At 43.1% G+C, this 26,416-nt stretch overlaps 1 protein-coding gene across 9 annotated transcripts in view; it reads left to right on the forward strand.

The window, feature by feature from the left end:
* The window catches only part of ARHGAP26 (Rho GTPase activating protein 26), a 536,050-nt gene that overhangs the window by 63,060 nt on the left and 446,574 nt on the right, over positions 1-26,416 (forward strand). The gene's annotated exons all lie outside the window — the stretch shown is intronic.

Consider the following 26,416-nt stretch of genomic DNA (forward strand, 5'->3'; position numbering starts at 1 on the left):
TCATTGCACCCAGTCAATTCCAACTCATAGTGACTTTATGAAAAACCAGACCCATTGCCATCAAGTTGATTCCAACTCATAGCAGCCCTACAGGACAGAGTAGAACTGCTGCATAGGGTTTCCAAGGAGCGGCTGGTGGATTTGAACTGCCCACTTTTTGCTTAGCAGCCAAGCTTTTAACCACTGCACCACCAGGGATAGAAACTCCATGAAATCCAAAAACCCTTTGCCATCAAGTCAGTTCCAACTCATAGCAACCCTATAGGACAGAGCAAAACTGCCCCAAAGGGATTCCAAGGAATGGCTGGTGGATTCAAACTGCAGACCTTTTGCTTAGCAGCCGAGCTCTTAACCACTGTGCCACCAGGGCTCCATATAGTCTCTAGGAAACATTTGTGGCTTGAGCTGCCTCACTTAATCCATAAGACTCTAAAAACTCCTAGTTACTGCTTGAAATAAGCTTACTCATCACTTACATGCTGTTGACATTCTGATTTCCTAGATAACATTTTTTGGAAGAGATCTTTTGTTCCTTTGTTAATTGCAATGAGTTCCCCTTTCTCCTGCCTTTTCCCCCAGTACCTACTCCTGTCTTACTATAGTATGAGGATTGCATGGGCGGAAATTCTGGCCCTGCAGTGTGCTGTAAGCATCTGTTTAACACAATTCTTTATTACCACCTACAGGAAAAGCCCATGGCATGGGTGGTCTAAAACAGAGGTATTGATTCTGGGCCACGGCACCCATCTGTGGAGGGGTTTGACTATATTTTAATCCTATTCACTTCTGTATATTTTTGTTTTGTTTTTTATCACCTCTGTGTAATTGACAACACAATACAATAAAATTTCGTCCTGAAAAGCAAAAGCCAGGTCAGTCTACATTGACTGTTGACGGCTTGTCTAACAGTGACTTTGTGCTCAGTGACCATGCTGGACAGTGGGTGGCTCCTTTAAAGGGAGACAGAACTGCCTGTTTCTTGCAAAGAGAGGCAGGGAATTAATTGGATGACCTGACGTTACTTGGAGTCTGGAGCAGTACGAACAGTGTGATTGATTAATGCAGTTCCAAAGTACACTCATATTGGCTAGACTTTGAATTGTTCACTGTGGTCCTTGAGGGCAAGTAGAGAGGACCAGAAGGGGAGCCAGCTTCGGGCCTGGGCGTGGACTCTGCCACCCACCGCCATTACTAGTTTAATGAGATCTTGCTGGTGATTTAGGCCAATTGGCAGATCCTCAGGAGGACTGGCCAGGTCTCAAGTGGTGACAGTTTTATCCACAACAGGTATGTAAGATATGCTAATTTATCCTTGTGCCCTAGTTACTTCCAGACAGAATTTGAAAAGAGAAGGAATTGTTCAGGGAAAGCTTTGTTGAGGTTAAGAGTGTGATATTGCCCTTCAGACAAGACTCACAACTTTGTCAAGGGTTGGGAAAACCATGACTAGAGCTTTCCAGTAATTGAAACTCCTCACTCCTTCCGGTTAGATGTACTGTAAACAGCGACTGCCTGCAAGAGGGGTTTGGAGTCTGTTGACTTTGGCTGGGATGTAGCCATAGAAGATTCATCGGTTTCCAATTCCTGTTCTCTCAGGATATTAAGTATTGCAATGAACTGGAAAACTTTTCTTTATTAAAATTGGAGGAAGAGTCAGAGTGCTTTGAGGGAGACCTGGAGCAGGAAGATAGCTGAAACCAGAAGTTTCATTGCATTCCTTCAGAAATTATCTTTTTGCATTGTCAGTGTTCCTTAAGTGGCTTAGATCCTTGGGACAACAAGGGTTGGTAAATAAATAAAGAAGATTCTAAAAGTGCTGACATTACAGCTAGTTTGTGAGACAGTGTAGTGCCATGGTTAAGGGTACAGGCTCTGGAGTCCCACTGACCTGGGTTCAAATCCTTTTTCTACTGCTCACCACCTCTATGATATTGAGTCAGTTATTTAAGGTCTTTGAGCTGCAGTTTCCTTATCCAAAACTGGGAATGATACCGGTACCCACCTTATGGAGTGTTGTGAAGATCAAATGCAACAGTGCACACAAAACTCTTAGTGCTCAATAACAGCTAGCCAGTTCTTGGACTCTGCTGTTATTGTCTATGCAGGATATCGGCGGGCTGTTTCCCTGGTCAGGCAGCTAGCTTCTAATTTAAGAAGAAAACAGGATTGTATTACTTACAGAGTTGCATGATTTTACCAGGTTCTCACCTTGCTTACTTTTCTGTTTCTAGTTAATAGAACTCATTTTAATCTTTTTTTTTCTGAGAATAGCACTTACACCTAAGGAGGAAATTCCTCTGAAATGGGAAAGAAGTATTTTTTGGTTTATTTCATGAACTGTTTTGCTAAGGTTGGCTAGTTCTCTTGCTAATTAGGCTGGGTTGTTTGATCATATTCATCCCACATGTTTATTGAGCATGTCCGTCACCTTCTAAGCATGCCCTTCCCTTTCTTCCTTCACAGTCTCCAGCCTCAATGGCCCTCTGTTCTCGCCCACCACAGGGTCTTAGCACAGGCTGCTCTTTCAGCCTGGAGCACTTTCCCCATCTCATCACTCGGACTCATTCCAGCCTCACTTCCTTAGATTAGCCTTCCTGACCCTCCCACCCCCCCATGCTTCTATAGAACCCTGATCCTTTCTTTATGTAGCACAGAGCTGTTGCTAAGTATATACTTATTCAGGTAAGGTTTGATTAGTATTTGTCTCTTCAGTAGATGGGAAGCTGTTGAAGGTAGGAGCTGAGTCTAACTTGGCTCACCGTTGTATACCCAGCCCCCCTGTAGCACCTTGGTGTATAGTGTTGTTGTCATTAGGTGCCCTCTAGTTGGTTCCAACTCATAGCTACCCTGTGCAAAATAGAACGAAACACTGCCAGGCCCTGTGCCATCCTCACAGTTGTTGCTGTGCTTGAGCTCATTGTTGCATCCACTGTGTTAATCTGTCTCATTGAGGGTCTTCCTCTTTCACTGATCCTCCACGTTACCAAGCATGATGTCATTCTCCAGGGACTGATTCCTCCTGATAACATGTCCAGAGTATGTGAGACGTAGTCTAGCCATTCTTGCTTCTAAGGAGCATTTTGGTTGTACTTCTTCCAAGGCAGATTTGTTCATTCTTTTGGCAGTCCCTGATGTATTTAATATCCTTCTCCAGCACCACGATTCAAAGGCATCAATTCTTCTTCAGTCTTCCTTATTCATTGTCCAGCTTTCGCATGCATATGAGGTCATTGAAAATGCCAGGGCTTGGGTCAGGCGCACCTTAGTTCTCAAGGTGACATCTTGGCTTTTCAACACTTTAAAGAGGTCTTTTGCAGCACATTTGCCCAATGCAGTGTGCCTTTTGATTTCTTGACTGCTGCTTCCATGATTGTTGATTGTGAATCCAAGTAAAATGAAATCCTTGACAACCTCAATCTTTTCTCCGTTTGTCATAATGTTGCATATTGGTCCAGTTGCGAGGATTTTTATTTTCTTTATGTTGAGGTATAATCCATACTGAAGGCTGTGGTCTTTGATCTTCATCAGTAAGTGCTTCAAGCTCTCTTCACTTTGAGCAAGCAAGGTTGTGTCATCTTCATAACGCAGGTTGTTAATGAGTCTTCCTCCAATCCTGATGCCCCGTTCTTCTTCATATAGTCCAGCTTCTGGTATTATTTACTCCACATACAGACCGAATAGGTATGGTGAAAGGACATGTTTCCTGACTTTAAACCATGCAGTATCCTCTTGTTCTGTTCAAATGACTGCTTCTTGATCCATGTACAGATTCCTCATGAGCACAAGTAAGTATGGAATTCCCATTCTCTGCAGTGTTATACATAATTTGAGTTGAATGTCTTTACGTAGTCAATAAAGCACAGGTCACCATCTTTCTGGTATTCTCTGCTTTCAGCCAGGATCCATCTGATATCAGGAATGATATCCCTGGTTTCAAGTCCTCTCCTAAATCCAGCTTGAATTTCTGGCAGTTCTGTATGGATATATTGCTGCAGCTGGTTTTGAATGATCTTCAGCAAAATTTTGCTTATATGTGATATTAATGATATTGTTAGATAATTTCTGCATTCTGCTGGATCACCTTTCTTGGGAATAGGCATAAACATGGATCTCTTCCAGTCAGTTGGCCAGGCAGCCGTCTTCCAAATTTCTTGGCCCAGATGATTGAGCACTTCAAGCGCTGCATCCGCTTGTTGAAACATCTCAGTTGGTATTCCATCAATTCCTGGAACCTTGTTTTTCGCCCATACCTTCAGTGCAGCTTGAGCTTCTTCCTTCAGTACCATCGATTCCTGATCCTGTGTTACCTCCTGAAATGGTGGAACATCGACCAATTCTTTTTAGTTTAGTGACTCTGTATTCCTTTCATCTTCTTTTGGTGCTTCTTGAGTCATTTAATATTTTCCCCATAGAATCCTTCAATATTGCAACTTGAGGCTTGAATTTTTTTCAGCAGTTCTTTCAGCTTGAGAAAGGACAAGCATGTTCTTCTCTTTTGGTTTTCTATCTCCAGGTCTTTGCACATGTGATCATGATACTTTACTTCGTCTTCTTGAGCTGCTCTTTGAAATCTTCTGTTCAGCTCTTTTACTTCCTCATTTTTTCCTTTTGCTTTAGCTACTCAACTTTCAAGAGTGAGTTTCAGAGTCTCTTCTAACATCCATTTAGGTCTTTTCTTTCTTTCCCATCTTTTCAATGACCTATTTTTTTTTTTTTTATTGCTTTCTTAACGTATGATGTCCTTTCACAACTCGTCTGATCTTCGGTCATTAATATTCAATGCGTCAAATCTATTCTTAAGATGTTCTCTGAATTCAGATGGACTATACTGAAGGTCGTACTTTGGCTCATGTGGACTTGTTCTAATTTTCTTCAGTTTCAACTTGAATTTGCATATGAATAATTGATGATCTGTTCTGCAGTCAGCCCCTGGCCTTGTTCTGACTGATGATTTTGAGCTTTTCCATCATCTCTTCCACAGATGTAGTCGATTTGATTCCTATGTATTCCATCTGGTGAGGTCCGTGTGTATAGTTGCTGTTTATGTTGGTGAAAGAAGGTATTTGCATTGAAGAATTCGTTGGTCTTGCAAAATTCTGTCATGTGATCTCCGGCATCGTTTCTATCATGAAGGTCATGTTTTCCATCCACCGATCCTTCTTCTTTGTTTCCAACTTTCCCATTCCAATCAACAGTAATTATCAGTGCATCCTGATTGCATGTTTGATCAATTTCTTCATCTTTGGCCTTAGTGGTTGGTGGGTAAGTTTGAATAATAGTCCGATTAACTGGTAGGCATATGGATATTATCCTGTCCCTGACAGCATTGTACTTTAGGATGGATCTTGAAATGTTCTTTTTGACAATGAATGCAATGCCATTCCTCTTCCAGTTGTGGTTCCTGGCATAGTAGACCATATGGTTGTCCGATGCAAAATGACCAATACCAGTCCATTTCAGATCATTAATGCCCAGGTTATTGATCTTTATGCATTCCATTTCATTTTTTACAATTTCCAATTTTCCTAGATTCATACTTCGTACATTCCAAGTTCCAGTTACTAATGGATGTTCGAAGCTGTTTCTTCTCATTTTGAGTCATGCCGCATCAGCAAATGAAGGTCCCGAAAGCTTGACTCCATCCATGTCACTAAGGTCGACTCTACTTTGAGGAGGCAGTTCTCCCCTAGTTGTATTTTGAGTGCTTTCTAATGTGAGGGGCTTGTCTTCCAGCACTATATCAGATAATGTTCTGCTGCTATTCATAAGGTTTTCACCGGCTAATTCTTTTCAGAAGTAGACCAGAAGATCCTTCTTCCTAGTCGGTCTTAGTCTGGAAGCTCCCCTGAAACCTGTCCACCATGGGTGACTCTGCTGGTATTTGAATATCAGTGGCATAGCTTGCAGCATCACAGCAACACACAAACTCTGACAGTATGACAAACTGACAGATGTGTTAGGGTGCATAGTAGACACTGGGAAAATATGTGTTGAATGAGAGAATAGGTATCTTCTGGGTACAAAGCACTATGCTAGGTACAGTGGAGACTACAGAGAGCCCTTAAGGAGCATCCAGTCTCCTAGAGGAGAACCACAGCTAAATAGTGCCATATGAGGAGTACTCGAGCAAAGTCAGTTGGGGTTCACAGAGGATAGTCACTCTCCGCTGGGGAAATAAGAAACAATATTTTGCCAGTGATACTGTATCTGTGCTGGGCTTGGAGAAAAAGGAGTTTTGTTTTGGAGCGAACTGTGTGGCAGGTACAACATGGCTTGAGAGAATGGGAGTCCCGTGGTTTGGCTAGAGCCCAGCGTCTTGCGAGGGATCGGCAGGTAGTAAATTGGAAGGTGTGTCAGAGCCAGATTGTGGCAGGCCTCCCATGCCAAGCAAGGCATTTGGGTTTGATTTGGAGGAAAAAGAGGGGGGTGTAGAAGGTCTTGAGCAGAGGAGTGAAATGATCAGCACTGTGTTCCAAGAAGATAGTGTCTTGTATGATTTACATGGAAGCAAGACTAGGGCAGGATGTTATGAATCGAATTGTGACCCCCCAAAATATTTGATGTAAATCCTAACCCCTATTTTTGTGGTTATAATCCCTTTTGGGAATGGGTTTTCTATGTAGGTTACTGAGGCAGTATTAGTGTAGGGTGTGTCTTAAACAGGGGTGCTTCAACCAGTAAGTAAGATATACACAGGCTTACTTGTCTTTATTTACTAACCTGTAGTGCACAATTTCACATGGGTTTCACCACATCTTTGATGTGTGAAACAGATGAAATTGTGCACTACAGATTAGTAAGTAAGCACAAATAAGCCCATGTATACCTTGCTTATTGGGTAATTCATCCCTGGCTCTTAAGACAATCTCTTTTGAGGTATGAAAAGAGCAGACTGAGCAAGCACCCAAGCAAGCAAGCAGATCAGGGAAACTAGATGCCATACCACATGAAAATCACCAAGGAACCAAGAAATAGAAGCTCAAAAAAGATAGTGATCTTCCCCCAAAGCCAACAGAGAGAGGGAAAGCCTTCTAGAGCCAGTACTCTGAATAGAAAATAAAATGGTTAAAGTCACCTAATTGTGGTATTAGTGTTATTGCAGCACTAGATAACTAAGACACAGGGGGACCAGATAGAGAAGGAGGGAAAAAAAGAACTTAAGTAGAAGCCTAAAAGAGCACTGGAACAGAGAAGAAAGAACATTAACGAGGCTTGATCACTGGTTTGATTGGGAGCCAGGGCAGAGGGAGGAGACCGAAAGAATGACAGGGCTTTGCATCTCAGAAAACAGAGACTTTAGTGATTCCTTTAAATGAAGGAAGATGGAAAGCATTCAGCATGATGCCTGGTGGAAGTTAGAAGTTCAGTAAATGTTAATTCTCTTCCCAGTGCCAGAAATAAGGAACTCTGAGGTGGAGGAGCAGGTGGGCGGGGAGGGAGTGAGATGGAGGTGCCAGCATAGCATCCAGGTGACAGCTTGGCAGGTGGTTGGAAAAACAGGAGTGGAGTTGGTGAGGGAGAGAAGTGAGTGTTACTTTTACAGGGTCATTACTGAAGGCAAAAGAGAGAGAAGGGGAATGGGCAGAACTTGGGGACCATCTCGTTCTGAGGGTGAGAGGAGGAAGGGGGAGCCAAGTGAGGAAGAGAGGTAAAGGGGGAGGGACATTGAGAGGATGGTGTCTTGAAAGCCTTGGTTCATAAGATCTGTTTTCTAGCTACAAAGATGATGAAGGCTGAGACAAGGCCTTTGGTGGCCCATAGCTGGGATTGGCTCTTGGGTTGGGCCACCGATTCAGCTAGTCATCTTTGTTACTCAGGCTCCCTAAGCACAGACTGCATTGCCGACCTACCCTGGCCAGCCATCTGGTAAATGCCCATCTCTGGTAAAGGAGGGCCTCCTGAGGTTGGCACAACTTCAGTGATTGGCTCACTGCCTTGTCCAGAGTGGTCACTTTACTCATACTTGTTGAATTTCCCATGTCACCTCTTCTGCAAAGATGGTGGAAAATATACTCTTTGAACATGCTTTTATAGAAAGGTAGCCACGTTAACATTGAAAAGTTTTGGTGCCTTGTTTGAAATTTCTGATGGAACTTGGGATCTGTTTGGAGTTTTGCGAATCAGAGTTTTAGTTGTAATAATCGGGGTACCAGAATAGGCTCCAGTATTCTAACTAAGGTTCACTTTCTCTCCCTTAGTGTGTCATCTAGTCACAACCTCAGAAATATGGTTTCAGTTCCTCTCTCTGATAGGAGTCCTGATGGCTTGCCTCTTGGCGAATTTCCTTAGATCTGCATGGCCTTAGAGTGAATCTTCCTTCCCTCCCCATGTGGAACCACAAAGAGAATTCCACATACCAATTGCTGTGCAACAAATCACCCCACTTTAATCATTTGTGACCTGGGCCAAAGCCAGATTCCCCTGAGCACTGTCCTGGCTAGCCAGACTATGTCCAGCCTGGTGGCACACTTCCTCTCAGCCTCTGCTACTGGCTTTGCACACCCTTGTTTTCTTGGTGCTGTGCCCATAGGTGTGGTATTGCTGCCTGGGGTCAGGGACTCACACAGGAGTCAGGGCTATGGCTTGCTGCTGGAAGGGAGGGCCCTTGGTGGCTGGAACTTCTGCTGTCACTCAAACATCAGCTCTCGTTGGGGTCTCTGTGCTCTTTAACTGTGTTTAATAAAGCAGGACAGCATGGTGATCAAGAGCATAGATTCTGGAGTTTGAATTCTCTACTTATTAGCCGTGTCATCTTGGCAATCACTTAATTTTTCTGAGCCTCAGTTTCCTTACCTATAAAATTTGGAAAATGGTATTACTACCTTCCTTGGAATCTCATTTGGAATAAAAGAGATAATAACTGTGAAGAGTTTATTTCATACATTCACACATTAGTAAATGTTATCTGGGATTTGGCATCACCCTTATTCTTTCCCCACCTTCAGCAGAAGGAGAGAGCTCCAAGTACCCTTGTTCACCTGCGCTTCTGACAGTTCCTTCTTGGGGTGCCTCTCACGCGAAGTAACTTGGAGAGGACACTCATTAGAAGATAAGGTTCAAGTCTTGTCTTCTCTCAGGGCATGCATGCCTGGGAGGGACACTGCCCTGGTTCCTGGCCTTCCTTCAACTCTGTCTGGACGTGGGAGCCAGGGTTGTCTGGCACAAGACGTTTTAGTGATTTGGTTGCAAGAAGCAGCTGCCTGCTCAAACCAGCTGAAGCCAAGAGAAATTTATTGCAGTGATGCAGGGATGTCCCATGGACCCACAGGGCAGGAAGTACAGCTGGCCTTGGACCAGGACTTGGCAAGTTAGGAACCGAGGTTGTACATACTTCTGTTTGGGCGAGTCCTCTCACTTGCTGCCACAGACCAGCTTTCTGCTTCAGTCTGCATGCAAGGCAAAAAGAGGCCGCCTCAGCCCAGTTTTAAAACTCTCCTCCGTGTGAATGTTCAAACATCAATTAACAATTACTAATTTCTTGAAGAGAAGCGTATTGGCCAAGCTAGTCTGTGAAGCCCTTGAAATTGTAAACAGAATTTGTGTGTATTGTCTGCCTTTTTTTTTTCTAGGGGATGGGTCTGTTGTTGTTAGGTGCTGTCGAGTTGGGTCTGACTCATAGCAACCCTATGCACAACAGAATGAAACACTGCCCAGTCGTGTGCCGTCCTCAAAATTGTTGTTAGCTTGAGCCCATTGTTGCAGCCACTGTGTCAATCCATCTTGTTGAGGCTCTTCCTCTTTTTCACTGGCCCTCTACTTTACCAAGCATGATGTCCTTCTCCAGGGACCAGTCCCTCCTGATAACATGTCCAAAGTATGTGAGATGAAGTCTTGCCATCCTTGCTTCTAAGGAGCATTCTGGCTGTACTTCTTCCAAGACAGATTTGTTTGTTCTTTCGATAGTCCATGGCATATTCGATATTCTTCGCCAACACCACAATTCAAAGGCATCAATTCTTCTTCGGTCTTCTTTATTCATCGTCCAGCTTTTGCATGCATATGAAGCGATTGAAAACACCATGGCTTGGGTCAGGTACACCTTAGTCTTCAAGGTGACATCTTTGGTTTTTTTGGAGGGGTATTTATTAAAAATTACATTTTCCTTCTCCTGAAATTTTGATTTACCAGTTGGAATGGAACCTAGGAATGTGCATTTTCACAAGCACCCTCAGTGACAAAAGCAGGTGATCACACATTGAGGAACACTGCTTAAAAAGGCCCAGAGACCCCAAAGTTGAGAATCCAGTTCTGACCCACCCCCAGTTTACTTTCTTGAAGAGGGAGTTTAGACACAGGTGATCAGGGTGTTGATTTTAAATGGTATAATGACAAACTTTTTTATATTTGGTAATTATATAGCTATGTCTATATAATTTTTAAATTATTTTAATTATATTTGGAAAGCTTATAACTAATACATCAATCCCACAATTTCACAGCAAACTGTGATTCCTGTGCAAACTAATAAAACTTTCTTGTCAAGAGTTTTTGAGATCTTCGGACAAAAGTTTGCTGGATACATTTATATCACAAATTATTAAGGGTTTCCTAGTAGTGTGCCTTTCTTTTCTCAGAGCAGCCGTTTTGTGATTGGGTTTGGCCTTGCTAATCCAAAATGCTGAGAGAATTAAGGGTCACGGTGAACACTGCCAGCCAGGAATTGAAGGCTTTGGGTGGTCTTACAGATTTCAGCGTTAGAAAGAGACATGTCTGACCGCAGTGGTTGTTAAAAGACAATCCCCTAATGACTAGTAGTGAATGACCATAGTCCAGGACAAGAGCTGTCCCCATGCAGGGAAGGTGGCACTGTGGATCCAGAGTGATTGGAGGCCATGAAGCTCTCTGAGATGGCTGCTGGCATGGTTTGATTCAATATGCATTAATGAGGTCAAAGGCCACATTTAACACTGTAGGAACTTCTTCCAATCTCACTCTTCCAGGTGGGGATTAAAACTGATTTCAAGGAGCTTTGGAGCTCTAGTAGCACAGTGGTTAAGAGCTCGGCTGCTAACCAGAAGGTTGGCAGTTCGAATCCACCAACCGCTCCTTGGAAACCGTATGGGGCAAGTTCTGCTTTGTCCTATAGGGTCTCTGTGAGTGGGAATTGACTCAACAACTACGGGTTGGTTTGGTTGGTTTAGAGAGATAACAAGACATGTCTAAATGATTCGTTATGAAAATAACAGCCAGATATTTCAAGGAAAAAAAAAAAAAAAAGGACAATCACAGGTGTTGTGAGCAGCAGCGGCAGCCACCAGCATGGTTCTCAGATAGCTGGTGTGTATCTGTTCAACAGTGTATTGAGTGGATGCTGTGCTTTGCCCCAGACATGTTGCATAACTCTTACGTTCTTCATTTAGAAAAGAAAGGAACCTTTTCTCCTGAATGGGTTCTGATTTGTACGTTTTCATAAAGGCATAATAACAATGAAAAATAATGAAACATTCATTAAGCAGTTACAATGCACCAGACACATGTATGCATTTTCTTATTTTTCTCCAGAACGTAATGAAGTGGAGTCTTTTCTTAATTGCATGTTACAGGTGAGGAAACTGAGATTCCAAGTAACTAGGTAGGAGAAACAGGAAAGAGGGCATACATACCTTCTGTCCCTGGGCCTAGACTTTGAAGAATCAAATTATTTAGGAAGGCATGGCCAGGTAGAGATGGGGTTGAGTTGGTCTCTGCATGACTGAGGGCAGATAGGATGCTAGGAAGGGGGGGCCCTTAAAGTAGAACTCAAGCTGAAGATGAGTAGGCTATATATCTTGGAGCCAGATTACAGAGCCTCCTAGTGTTCTGTTTTTATTTCCTATTTATTATCCCTCATCGTAAAGGTATCTTAGCTGTGTTGCCTTGGACCAAGGGAAGAGGGCGAATTGCTCATACATGAGCCAACCTATTAGTCAAGGAAGTGCATCCCTCCACCCGACCCTTGGAGCTCTGGTGGCACAGTGGTTAAGAGCTTTGCTGCTAACCAAAAGGTCAGCAGTTTAAATCTACCATCTGCTCCTTGGAGACTCTTTGAGGTAGTTCTACTCTGTCCTGTAGGGTTGCTGTGAGTCGGAATTGACTTGATGGCAACGGCTTTGGTTTTTTTTTTTTTTTTACCTGCTCTTGGCTCGTATGGTGTTCACATCAGTAATTAGCAGGTTTCCTAAGGCAAAGGTTCTTTACTTGGGATCCATAGATCCCATCACAGAGGTAGGGGAAGCTCCTATAATGGCTCTTAGTAGAAACTTTTGAAATTGCCTGTGTTGGTGTCCACACATGCGAGTGCGCATGTGCATTTTTCTGAGTAGTGGAGTCTTTGGCTTCCATTGCCCTCTCAGAGCCATCTGTAACCCAGTGAGATGCTCCACTGCAAGGGACACGTTCATCTCTGGACTATGGCTGAGTGGTCTAGGTCTTTGCTTCTCAAAGATTGGTCCATGGTTCAACAGTGGTGGCATCATCTGGGACTTTGGCATTGTAACAAGATACCCAGGTGATTTGTATGCACATTAAAATTTAAGAAGTACTGGGTCTGGGTAACCCTTTGGTGAGTCAATTTGCAATGTCAACTCTGTGCTAGGAAGGATTTTTATTAAGAAAAGCCATCTTTCCTAACAGCCTTGTTTAGGAAATAGAGTACTTCTAAGTGTAATATTTCTCACGTTTGCCCTTTGTTTATTGTGTGGCTTGGCTGATCATAAATTGAGTCAGATCTAGATGATGGAATTTTTGACCAACATTGGCTAATTGACATGAGCCTACAGGTTTGCCATAAAGTGACATCTGACCCAACACTGTGAGGGAAATAGAAAGTTGGAGGTGATAAACTATTGATCTGTTAAGCTCAATCCTCCATAAGGAACTTCTTCTAAGTGTATCATGGTGGGTTCTTAGGACATGATTGCAGGCTTTATTTGGAAAATTGACTTTTAGCACTGTCTTCTGAGCATGGCCTGGTTATCTTGGAGAGATCCTTGCTGGTGCATTTTCTTCCTCTTCTTGCCTTTTACCCAGAGTTGGCTCACTCTTCCTCTTTCTGTTGCACTAACTTTTTGATGAATTGTCAACAATAGGCCAGTTTATATTTGCCAGGAAAGCTGCCTGATGAGTCATATTCACAGTTAATAAATGCAGCCACCTGGATGTCCATGTTTCTTCTATTTTGTGATTGTATGTTTTTTGGTGACAGACATGCTTGACTTTGTTCATCTCTAAAGGGGAAGGAAGTCTTCACTTTGGTGTATGTTGATCTGGTAGCTTCTACAGTTAATTCTGAACTTCAGCCTGTTGAACATTAACTCTCTGTGGGTGTGTTGGTGAAAATTATGCAGGGTTGAATTTCAATATAACTACTAGGAGGTTGGTAACAAATATAATATGGTACCTGATATGTATCTGATGGAGCCTTGGTGGCACAGCGGTTAAACATTAGGCTGCTAACCTAAAGGTCGGCAGTTCAAATCTACCAGTGGATCCTTGGAAACCCTATGGGGCATTTCTACTCTGTCCTATAGGGTTGCCATGAGTTGGAATCAACTTGATAGCAATGGGTGTTTTTGTTTTTTTCTTGGCGGGGGGGAGCGGGTTATATATCTGATATATATATATATTTGACTCATGTCATTAATACCCAGTCTAATTTATGATAGGGCATTGTACTGTTTTATTGTATGTGTGTGCTTATTTTGGTCCTTGCCTGAAACCTTTGGACACTATCGTAACTACCCGTTTATGTGAATGGACCCCACTTTGTTCACTGTTCTGTCTCTTACCTCTAAGGTCCCTGGGTGGCACAAATGGTTTGTTCTCAACTACTAACTGAAAGATTGGTGAGTCGAACCTACCCAGCGGTGCTGTTGAAGAGAGGCCTGGTGATCTACTTCCATAAGAAAACCGGGTGGAGCAGTTGTACTTTGCAACACGTGGGGTTGCCATGAGTCAGAATCAACTTGACAATAACGGGTTTGTTTGTTTATTTATTTATTTTTGTAGGAGGGGCTATTACTAACCTCTAGCACAGGGCCTGGCACGTGAGGACGAAGTCAGTAAACATTTTTTGAGTGACTGAGTGGATTAACTAGGGATCAATACATTTACTGTACTGGCTCACCAAACCCATTGCCATCGGCTCAATTCTGACTCATATGACCCTATAGAACAGAGTAGAACTGCCCCGTAGGGTTTCCAAGGAGCAGCTGGTAGATTTGAACTGCTCACCTTTTTGGGTAATAGCTGAGCTGTTAACCACTGTGCCAGTACTGGCTCACTGGTGAGCCCCATTTATTGACATATTGACGATGTCAATAATTGTTAGTTGCTGGCAAGTTGATTCTGACTCATGGCAACCCTGTGTGTGCAGAGTAGAACTGCTCCATAGGGTTTTCAAGGCTGTGACCGTTTGGAAGCAGATCGCTAGGCCTGTCTTCCAAGGTGCCTTTGGATGGGTTCAAACCACCAAACCTTTCGACTAGTAGTCGAGCACTCAACCATTTATGCCACCCAGGGACTCCTGATGTTGATAATAGCAACTAATTTGTGGAGTGTTCTCCACGTGGCAGGCACTGTGTTAAATATTTTTCATACATTCTGTCGTTTAACTCTCTAAACAACCTTATGAAATGCGTGGTATCACTATCTCCATTTTATAGGATGGAGCCAGGGATTGGACCCCAGGCTGACTGACTTGGATGCTTGTGCTAAACACATGAGCGTTTAACTCTGCTCAGGCAAGGGCACTGACTTGCAGAAAACAATGGGATGCATGGAGCCCTGGCTTCTGCATGGCTCCTTTAAAATGATTAATTTATGCAGATAAACCATGTTCGCAGCCCTGGTCCCCCTTAGAAGTCAGCACTTAGCATGCCCTCTCCTTCTGCCTGTTTTCTCTTCTTGCTCCCTGCAGAAGTAAAGCGGCAGACAGCTTAGTGCCGCTCCCAGTCCTCCTTCCTCATCCACATTGTGGAGCGAGTTCTCCATTTCTTGTGACCTTAGACACCACTCTCTTTGCTTTCAAAACAAACTGTGTCAAAGCACAGGCCATAAACAATTATTTTGAGGATAGAGAAAAAAAAAATCATGTTTCCTTTCTCAAGATTTAGGGCTGAGTCCGGTTTGAAACTTTTGTTTAAATTATCCTAAAAATCAGTGCTCTGCTGTCTTACCGTAATATGAATGTCGCTGTGCATGTGTTGACAGGATTTGGCAGCAGTCATTGCTGTGACAGCTCCTCACCACTGACGGTTATTTAAAGGTAGTCTCTCCTTAGGGTACATCCTTCCACCACTGCTTTGGGCGGTGTAATTTGTTCTTTTGAGAAGGCCTATCATGGCAGAATTTTCACTTTTTGAAAGTGGTCGTCTTACTTGCAGCCCTGGAAAGATCTTTTCTTTCAGTGGTTTTGCAGATAAATAGCCAAGCAATGAATGGGCATTGATAGTTTGGGAATCTTTTCACCTTTTTCTGTGTGGATCCAGGGCTGAGTATGACTCATGCATGTTTTGAGACAAGCTCCCCAATTAGTTTCACATTATACATGTACAGTAAAACCTGTGAATGAGGAAACCTGCCAGAGAAGGAAAACTGAAATATTTTCCACTAAATAGACAGTGATAGAAAAGTGGTGGCTATACTCTGTCAAAGGTGGAAAACTTACGAGACCTGGAAAACAAGACAGTCCTCTCGAGTTCCAGCTCTCACTGGTTCTACTGTGTGCACACATACGTATATATATGTATTTTTGGGGGTGGGGGTTTGCGGAACTCTGTTTAAGTTCCAGAGTGTTTTTTGGTGTATGCTTGCTTTACTGCAGTCCTCTTTCCTCCCTCTGTGTGTCTCTACAGATGTGTGCTGGGATGTCCCTGTAGTACAGGTCCCTGAGTGTATACGTTGTAGCTTGTTGAGCAGAGCTGTGTCTGTTAGCTCTGCATTTGGCAAAGTGGGAGTATTTAAAAGACTCCAGGAAGCTATAAGCATGGGATAGGAGGTAGAGTCCCTGAGGATCACCCCTTATTGAACGCCCCACCTTGATTCTCTGTGTCAGGACAGAGCCACAAAGTGAGTGGGCCCTGAGGACCTGTACCTGCCTGTTTAGCTGACATCCCGTAGGGCTGGAGCCCTACCATCAGCAGCTGTGTAAGCTCCAGAGTGGGTGTCCTGGCAGGAGAGCCAGACAGGTGATTTGTTAAATTATTACCCATGTGCAGCTTCTGGCCTCTGGTGCCAAGCAGCACGGAGCTCGGCAGGATTAAAAGGATGCTGATTACACAGCAGCAAAGGTGGGAGGTGAGAGTGTTGGCTGCCACTGCGCTTAACTGTCAAGACACCCACAGAAAGTGGTCCTTCCAGCTGTGTCTCCGTGGGGCCTCTGAGCATATAAGGAAGGAGAGAGCCAGGCACAATACATTGACTATAATAGGATTTCCCAGGAGGCCTTATTAATGGACAGGGCATGAAGAATGCCACAGTAGGGGCTAGGCTTTCAGCAAAATGGCAGGAACTACATTTTAGGAGTTGGGAAGAAAAGCGCCTACTTCCCACATTCTGATAAGCCTGGTGTCTGGCACATAGTATTCAACAAATGTTGAACAAATATTTATTGAGAGCCTTCTGACCTCTGCCGCTTCAGACAGGGAGGGAGAAAGTGGGCTGGTACCTCTGTGTGGGGTCACTAGTGACAACAGTCCAGTTTCCCTTTCATTCATTCATTTATATTGATTCCATGTCTCCTGTATTTGAAGTTTATGTTGTAAGTTCTTTAAAAAAGAACAGGAGCCCCTCCCCCTCCTTCAAGCCTGGACAGTGGACTTGGTGCAGTAGTATTGGATACTGGTGAAGAGTGCACATGAGAAGACTCCCAGTGCTGCCATTTTCTAGCTGTGTGACCTTGGGAATAATTACAGTGCCTTCTTCATAGGGTTGTTGTTCTCATTACTACTATACTATTGGCAGTATTGAGCAAGGAGGGGTTATTCTGGAAGAAGAGGATGATAGGGAGCCCTCACAGGAAGTTCTCAGGTTGAGGCCCCTTCTGTCCATCACTGAAGGGACTGGGGTGTCACTGGGTGTGACAGCTGGGGACAGCATTTGCTCCTTTGACTTCATTTCTTCCCTGTCCACAGGTCACCTAAAGTTCAAAGTGTTATTTATTATTTTTCTCTTGTAGTTCCTTAGAGAGCCAATAAATTCCTTCTAGGACATTCAGGACATTTTTTTCTTTTTTTAAAAACCTGAGTTGGCAACACTGATTGAAGGAAAAGGCAGGAGCCAATATTGTTAAAAGGACTTTCTGTCCAGCAGAGATTCCAGATCGTAGGGGAGGAAATGTCTTGAGCCAAAAAGTAACATTCCTAGGTGTCCTTGATGGAAGCAGGGCTCGGAACACAGCTTTAAAACCTGCTTGTGACAAGGTTGCTTTTCTTCCTGCAGCCGGTGGGCTTGGGGCTTGTGGGTCTCCATGTATGATGCATGTGAGGCTTCAGTTCTAGTGGTCCAGGAGAGACGATGACGAGGAAGCAAGGTCCGAAGACCTGGATTTTGATAGCAGCTTGCTAGTTAGCCCAAGGAAAATTTCTGTGCTCTGTACCTTCGTTTATAAAATTAGAGCATCTTTCTAGTTCACAGGGTGTGACCAAGGGGACCGTGTTGAATTTTTTTTTTTCTTTAGAGGAAGTGCTCAAGTTGCTGTTGATATATTTGACACGCTGAGAAATTGATGTTTCCCCTGTTCAGCACTGTAGGAAATGGGGGCCTTGCCTTTTAGGTTAGATTTCCAGATAATTGAAAGTTGTTATTGTTGTTAGGTGCTGTTGAGTCGATTGCGACTCATAGCGACCCTGTAGGACAGAGTAGAACTGCTCCGCAGGGTTTCCAAGGAGTGGCTGGTGGATTGGAACTGCTGACCTTTTGGTTAGCAGCTGAGCTCTTAACCAATATGCCACCAGGGCTCCAAATGAAAGTTACCCATACAGATATCATGGTATGTAAGGATAGTGTCCAGGACTTGAATGAGGCACTTTACATAATTAACTTACTTAATTCTCACTCCAATTTTGTAAAGTAGGAGTTATCTATTTTGCAAATAAGGAAGACAGATTGAAAGAGGGTGAAGTAATTTATTCAAAGTTGTGCAGTTCATTTTTTGAATGATTTATTGAATTCTCACTATGTGCCAGAAGCTGGGGTAGCTGCTGGGTGGTTGAAATGGTTAATATGCTTTGCTGCTAACCAAAGTTTGGAGATGTGAGTCCACATAGAGGCACTTTGGAAGAAAGGCCTGCTGATCTCCTTCTGAAAAATCAGTCATTGAAAGCTCTGTGGAGCACAGTTCTACTCTGACACATGTGGGGTTGCCATAAGTTGGAGTCGACTTGATGGCAGCTGGTTAGCCAGGCACTGGGATTATCATGGTCAGCAAACCAGACATGGGTTGTCGGTGAGGTAGTTAGGATTCACCCCCAGGATTGGCTGGCTCCAAGGAACATGACTTTTCAGTACCCCACGATCTTTGTCACAGGAGATTGGGTGGTTCCCTGGGTCCCTGGCCACATTTTGGGTGTGTTGGGTATGGTGTAGTGCTCAGCACTGAAGCCCAGGGCAGTCTGCTGCCATCTATGCCTGCTTCCACCAAGCCCCTCTGCTTCTGACTTTGCAAATGCCAACACTTGAAAAATTGAAACACGTCTGATAAAAATCTGGCCTAAATGTTAGGCATTTCCCTGCTTTCAAAAACAGAGGATGCTTAAGCAGGAGCCAGTTTTTTTCTTGATGACTCAGGTCCATCATCGTGCACTTCATTGATGTACCATGTAATTTTGAGTGTGCACTTTCAGTTTTTTATTTTCTTCCCCTATATGTCTGTTGTCACCCCACCTGCAGCCACTGAGATTGTCACTGAGAGCCTCTTACTCCCTTTTGTTTGGCTGTCTCTAATGTGCTGTGAATGAGGAAACCTAGCTCGGGGGTCATTTATTTTTTATTAAATAGAAGGCAGGAAGTTGCTGGGTGGGGCCTGGAGAATGAAGGACAGTGGCTATGACAGCTAGCCCTGGAGTTGGCCTCTGTGGTTGGTTCTGGTATGAGCATATGCTCTGTGGTTGTGGTTTTGCAATAGCCATGACCTGTGCTGGAGGCATTGAGAGCTCCCTGGAATCCAGTGGAGCTGGGCTCAAATCCTGGCTCCACTGCTTTTTAGCTTGGGATCTGAGTCAACTTAATGTCCCTAAGCCAAAGTCTTTTTATCCTGGCCCAGCAAGCCCTCCATAAATGATGCCCTTTATTATTAAGGTTGACAGTAGAATTTGTGGTGGTAGTTGTGGGGGAGGGGACAGCAGGGCCAGAGACTGTGTTCAGATAACTGTGTAGAGTATGGGTAAGAACACTGGCTTCAGGGCCAGGAACACCTGGGGTTGAGTCCTTACCTTTCTACCCACCAGCTGAGTGACGAATAGACATATATATATATATATATATATATATGTAGTGTATAGTGTATAGTGTATAGTATATATATATATATATATATATATATATATATATATATATATATATATATATATATATATATATATATATATAGTGTAGCGGTCAATAGTGTGGGCTCTTGAGTCAATGTGGGGGTCCATTTTTGGCCCTGGCACTTATTCTGTGGGTGGTTCAAGTCTAGAAGCTGCTTCAGACTTGTCATCTCTAAAATAAGGATGGTAGTAGGACCTACCTAACAGGATGATTTTGAGGATTACCTTAATGCATATACACAGCGCTTCAAACAGTGCCTGGCACAGGTACATGCTCAGTAAGTATCAGCTCTTAGTAGCCAGTGTTTTCCTCCCCCTGGCACCCAAGAAATGTTGATACTTCTTTCGTTCTTTAAATGTTGCAGTTTATGCTGCAGCCCTTTGTCTCTGCACCATAGTTAACGTCCAGATCTTTGATCCTTTGGCTTTTCTCATTATACCAAGGACCGAAGTAGGACTTTCAGTTACCGTTGAGTCAACTCTAACTCATGGCAACCTCATGTATGTCAGAGTAGAGCTGTGTTCCATAGGGTTTTTGGTGGTTGATTTTTCAGCAGTAGATCACCAGGCCGATCTTCTGAGGTGCCACTGGGTGAACTTGAAACCCCAACCTTTTGGTTAGCAGTGGAGCACATTAACTGTTTACACCACTCAGGGAACCCAGTGTAGGACTAGTTGTGGTTTATTCTGGTAATAGTTGCGCACCTTATTATGGGGAGTAGACGCTTTTCTTCATGAGATTCCCTGTATTACAATTTTTCAATGGGTGATAACTATCTCCTTATCATGCTGTCAGCCTGGAACTCTCTGGGAGGCCCTGGCAGATTGTGTCCTGTGCCCGGAGAAACTAAGGAGACAAAGTACCTGTTAAAAATTGAAAGTGGTGTCCTCTTTCATGTCTCCACCCTCTCTTGGGAAAAATTTTGAGTAAACTTTAACGGAAGAATTATTCTTGTACTCTGTACTATTCCACTTTTACTCATTTTTCTCCCTTGTCGTAGTCTCTTCTTGGTGGGTTTATAGCATGTGCACCATAAAATGAGTTATTATAATTCATAATCTTAATTCAAGATTATTTTGCTCTTTTTTTTTTTTTTTTCTTTTAAGCCTAACTTGTAGATGGTAAACTGGGACCCTTCCTGGTCAATTCAAAAATGGTTGGAAAAATGAAAATAAAAAGGAAAACATTGAGAAGGAAACTTAAAAATATATTTTGTTCTTTTACCCAAAAGCGTTTGCTTTCTTTTTTCTGGTAATTTGGCTGTAATTAAGATAACCTGTGTATTTGGGGAAATTTAAGAGGAAATGTTTTGCCCACGTGAGGCACCAGCTGTGTGCTGGGGACTGGTTTTAGAAGCTGTTCTGAGCCTGGGTATAGTTTGGTTTTGCAAGGACTTGTTGTGTGTGGGAAGTTGTTTCTGTATTTCGGAGGTTGGCAACCCCCCTGCTGCTCTCAGGAAGAGCTGCCGCTGGCTCTTGTGTGGAGTTGCCCATATCTGGCCTTTGCCTCCTGCAACAAGACTTCGACTGTTTTGCTAGGTGATTCTGACAAACAGCAGGCCCTACTCATTCCTCTACCAGCCTGACCTTTGCTCCTCAGCCCGGACCAGTCAGTATGACGGCGTTTCGGCATCACCGATTTAAGTGCTTTTGTGTGCTGCAAATCTCGCTATTGGTGTGCTTCTGTGTCCTACAAATCTCGCTATTGGAGTCGGCCACTGTGTTCGTAAGAAAGGTCTGATTTGATTATATAGGTTAGTGAGTTCTGGTTAGGTGTATACTTTTTTTTTTTTTATTGTTATATTTCTTTTTTTTTTTAATAACTTTTATTAAGCTTCAAGTGAACGTTTACAAATCCAATCAGTCTGTCACATATAAGTTTACATACATCTCACTCCCTACTCCCACTTACTCTCCCCGTCTTGAGTCAGCCCTTTCAGTCTCTCCTTTCTTGACAATTTTGCCGGCTTCCCTCTCTCTCTGTCCTCCCATCCCCCCTCCAGACAAGAGTTGCCAACACAATCTCAAGTGTCCATCTGATATAATTAGCTCACTCTTCATCAGCGTCTCTCTCCCACCCGCTGACCAGTCCCTTTCATTTCTCATGAGTTGTCTTCGGGGATGGTTCCTGTCCTGTGTCAACAGAAGGTCTGGAGAGCATGGCCGCTGGGATTCCTCCAGTCTCAGTCAGACCATTAAGTTTGGTCTTTTTATGAGAATTTGGGGTCTGCATCCCACTGATCTCCTGCTCCCTCAGGGGTCCTCTGCTGTGCTCCCTGTCAGGGCAGTCATCGATTGTGGCCGGGCACCAACTAGTTCTTCTGGTCTCGGGATGATGTAGGTCTCTGGTTCATGTGGCCCTTTCTGTCTCTTGGGCTCTTAGTTGCCGTGTGGGCTTGGTGTTCTTCATTTTCCTTTGCTCCAGGTGGGTTGAGACCAATTGCTGCATCTTAGATGGCCGCTTGTTAGCATTTAAGACCACAGACGCCACATTTCAAAGTGGGATGCAGAATGATTTCATAATAGAATTATTTTGCCAATTGACTTAGAAGTCCCCGCAAACCATGTTCCCCAGACCCCCGCGCTTGCTCTGCTGAGCTTTGAAGCGTTCATTTTATCCCGAGGTGTATACTTTTTTAAAAATGGTATTTTGTGTTTTAGGTGAATGTATACATAGCAATTTATGTTCTCATTCAACAATTTCTACACAGATTGCTCAGTGGTGTTGGTTACATCCTTCACAATGTATAAACATTCTCATTATTTCTGTTCTGGTTATCCCGTTTCCATTAATCTAGTTTCCCTGCTCCCTACCTTCTCATCTTTTTTTTATTGTGCTTTAGATGAAGGTTTACAGAACAAATTAATTTCTCATTAAACAGTTAATACACATATTGTTTTGTGACTTTGGTTGCCAACCCCGCGATGTGTTAACACTCTCACTTTCTCCACCTCAGGTTCCCCATTTCCATTTGTCCAGCTTTTCTGTCCCCTCTTGCCTTCTCATCCTTGTGCCCGTTTAGTCTCATATACATGGTTGGGTTACATGTATAGTTTGTTTTATGGCCCTGTCTAATCTTTGGCTGAAGGGTGAACCTCAGTACTGAATTAAAAGGGTGTCTGGGGGCCATACTCTCCGGGGTTTCTCCAGTCTCTGTCAGACCAGTAAGTCTGATCTTGTGAGTTAGAATTTTTACATTTTTTTCCAGCTCTGGCCGGGACCCTCTATGGTGATTCCTGTTAGAGCAGTCAGTGGTGGTAGGTGGGCACCGTCTAGTCGTGCTGGCCTCAGTCTGGTGGAGACTGTGGTAGTTGTGGTCCGTTAGTCCTCTGGACTAATCTTTCCCTTGTGTCTTTGGTTTTCTTCATTCTCCCTTGCTCCAGACAGGGTGGAACCAGTGGAGTATCGGGTGGCAGCTCACAAGCTTTTAAGACCCTAGACACTACTCACAAAGTAGGATATACAACATTTTCTTTATGAACTATGTTATGCCAATTGAGCTGGACCATGGTCCCCAGCCTGCAGCTCAGTAATTCGGCTACTCAGGGTTTGGATGTGTCTATGAAGCTTCTGTAACTTTGCCTTGGTCAAGTTGTGCTAACTTCCCCAGTATTGTGTACTGTCTTACCCTTCACCAAAGTTACCACTCATCTATTGTTAATGTTTTTCCCTCCCACCCCCCGTAACCATCAATGATTGTTTTCTTTCTGTGTGTAAACTATTACATGAGTTTTTATAATAGTGGTCTCATACAGTATTTGTCTTTTTGTGATTGACTTATTTTACTCAGCATCATGCCCCCCAAATTCATCCATGTTGTGAGAAGTTTTGAAGATTCATCATTGTTCTTTATCATTGAGTAGTATTCCATGGTGTGTATGTACCATAGTTTGTTTATCCGTTCATCTGTTGATGGGCACTTAGGTTTTTCCCATCTTTTTGCTATTGTAAGTAATGCTGCAGTGAACACGGCTATTCATGTGCCTATTTGTGTGATGGCTCTTATTTCTCTAGGATATATTCCTCGGAGTGGGATTGCTATATCATATGGTATTTCTGTTTCTAGCTTTCTAAGGAAGGGCCATATCATTTTCCAAAGTGGTTGTATCATTTTGCATTCCCACTGGAAGTGCATAAGAGTTTCAGTCTCCCTGCAGCCTTTCCAACATTTGTTATTTTCTGTTTTTTTTTTTTTTTTTTTTTTTTTTGATTCGTGCCAGTAATGTTGGGGTGGGATGGTATCTCATTGTAGTTTTCATGTGCATTTCTCTAATGGCTAGTGATCGCAAGCATTTCCTCATGTGTCTGTTAGCCGCTTGAATGTCTTCTTTGATGAAGTGTCTGTTCATCTCCTTTGGTCATTTTTTAATTGGATTATATGTCTTTTTGTTTTAGAGGTGTTGGATTTTTTTGTAGATTTTAGAGAATAGGCCTTTGTCTGACTTGTTATAGTGAAAACTTTTTTCCCGTTCTGTAGGTTCTGTTTTTACTCTTTTGGTGAACTCTTGATGAGCATAAGTGTTTAATTTTTAGAAGATCCCAGTTATCTAGCTTATCTTCTGGAGTTTATGTGTTGTTGGTTGTGGTATCTTGTTAATGCCGTGTGTTAGGGCTTCTGGTGTTGATCCTATTTTTTCTTCTATGAACGTCATAGTTTTTGGCTTTATATTTAGGTCTTTGGTCCATTTTGAGTTAGTTTTTGTGTATGGTGTGAGGTATGGGTCCTGTTTCATTTTTTTGCAGGTAGACATCCAGTTTTGCCAGCACCATGTGTTAAAAAGACTGTCTTTTCCCCATTTGATGGACTTTGGATGCTTGTCGAAGATCAGGTGACCCTAGATGGATGCATTTACATCTGGGTTCTCAATTTTGTTCCATTGGTCAATGAATCCGTTGTTGTACCATTACCAGGCTGGTTTGCCATGTTGGTCTAGCATTTTCAATTCATGACTGATACGGTTTTATCCCCATTACACCAGGGAATGAAAGGGATTTAAAGCGTGGTTGACTGTTCCAGTATATACAGCTAGGAAGTGGCAGAAGCAAGATGCCAGCTTAGGGGTTTATATCATTGTTACCTTGGGGAGGGATTAGTGGTAGATGTTTTTGACTAGGTGAGAATGGTAGGAAGGGGTAATTGGTATTAGGAAATATTAGTCCCGGGCGAACCTTTTTAAGCCTATCTGTGTGGGTTAAGTCATTTCCCTAGAATGTTGGCCAAGCCTCAGGAACACAGCACGTGGAGATGTTATTCACGCTCAATAAATGTCAAACAGCATCCACAGATTTATGAGTTTGTAAATCCAAAGAAGCTGCTATTATTAGGGCTTCTTGCAAGCCCAGAGCTGCCAGCATTTTTCCAAACAGTTCCAATAAAATAGTTCATTACTGTCAAGTGTGATTTAAATATATGGATGAGTAAAATGAGGTGATTTTTATGTATCCTTTAATTAGTTCAATTAGAGTGACTATGGCAATGATGAAAAATTATTTTATTGTGATAATGAGTTGTGGAGGAAGGTAGAAATGGGAAGTGAATTTCCCAAACCCTACATTTTCCTGCTTGTGTTAAATTTCCACAGGTTTGAGATGTTCCTGAGAATATATTACAGTAATCACTCTATTTTTCCATAATTGTGACCCCTAAGTAAGGACTTAACTTTTTATTTAGTGATCTGGTCAACTCAGATGCTTTAATTAATATTGCTGTACAGGTGGATTAAAAAAAGAAATCAGCCTTCAAAAAATGTTACTGCTATCACAAGTTTGACCAGACCAGCATGATTTTGTTTTCTCCCAAGCAGATCCTGTGAGAGAGAGACGTGGGAGGGTGGGGAGAAGACGGGAGGGTGGGGAGAAGACGGGAGAGAGGGAGAAAAAAAGAGAAAGAGAAAGTAAGTGCATACACTGGGAATTAACTCTATTTGCCATCACGAATGCTCTGACCGTTGTGGTTGTGATTAGTCATCCAGCCAGGCTACACCATCCACCCGCCCTTGTTTGTATCACTACATGCCTGCTCTCAAATCTCCATAGCTACATCAAAGTATGTATGAGAGGTCTGTTTTCTCAGACAGGAAATATGACCTTGTAGATATGCTTCCTTCTTTATTAACTTTTAAGCAAAGTGCTCTGAATATGTATTACCATAGCACCTACCTTGTTGGGGGTGTTTATGAGGTTTAAAGATGATAAGCCATATAATATTCCTATCAAAATGCTTGGCACACACATAGGTACTTGGCCTGTTAGCTTCTGTCTCTTGCTTGGTTTCTGTGATTCCCTGCCTTGCTCTCTCCACCCTATTGAAACAGCTCTCTGAAGGCTCCCACTGATCACACAGAAGCCAGATCCAAATGCAGTGTCCTGAGCCGTTCAATATTTTTGTACTATGTGCTGGTACTGAATACTCAGTCCACGCTGGAAACATTTATTTCCTGACTTCATGGCACTGTTACATCCTGATTCTCCTCTGACCTCTCTGAACATTCCTTGTTTCTTTTCCTTTGTTCTTTGGCCTTTCTTTCCTTGTTGCTCCAAGAAGATAGTCTCTCAATTTCTGTCCTCACCTCATTTATTTTTTTCTTAGTTATCCTACTTCCAAGGATCTACCCCTCTGGCCTGACTTCTGTCCTGGGATTCCATGCATTCATTTCCAACTGCCTGCCTAGCATGTCTGCCTGGTGTCTGCTGACAGTTCCTATTCAGCATGTCTCAAATGCAAACCACTCTCCCCTTCCTTCTGCAAAGCATATCCTCTGTTATGGGTTGAATTGTGTGCCCCAGAAGATATCTTGAAGTCCTACCCTGGTACCTTGTCTGAAAATAGGGTCTTTGAAGATGTTGTCAGTTACCATGAGGTCATACCTGAGTAGGGCCGGTCGTAATCTCATTTGAGTGGTGTCCTTAT

This window comes from Elephas maximus, chromosome 2 (genome assembly GCF_024166365.1).
Source record: "Elephas maximus indicus isolate mEleMax1 chromosome 2, mEleMax1 primary haplotype, whole genome shotgun sequence".
NCBI lineage: Eukaryota > Metazoa > Chordata > Mammalia > Proboscidea > Elephantidae > Elephas > Elephas maximus.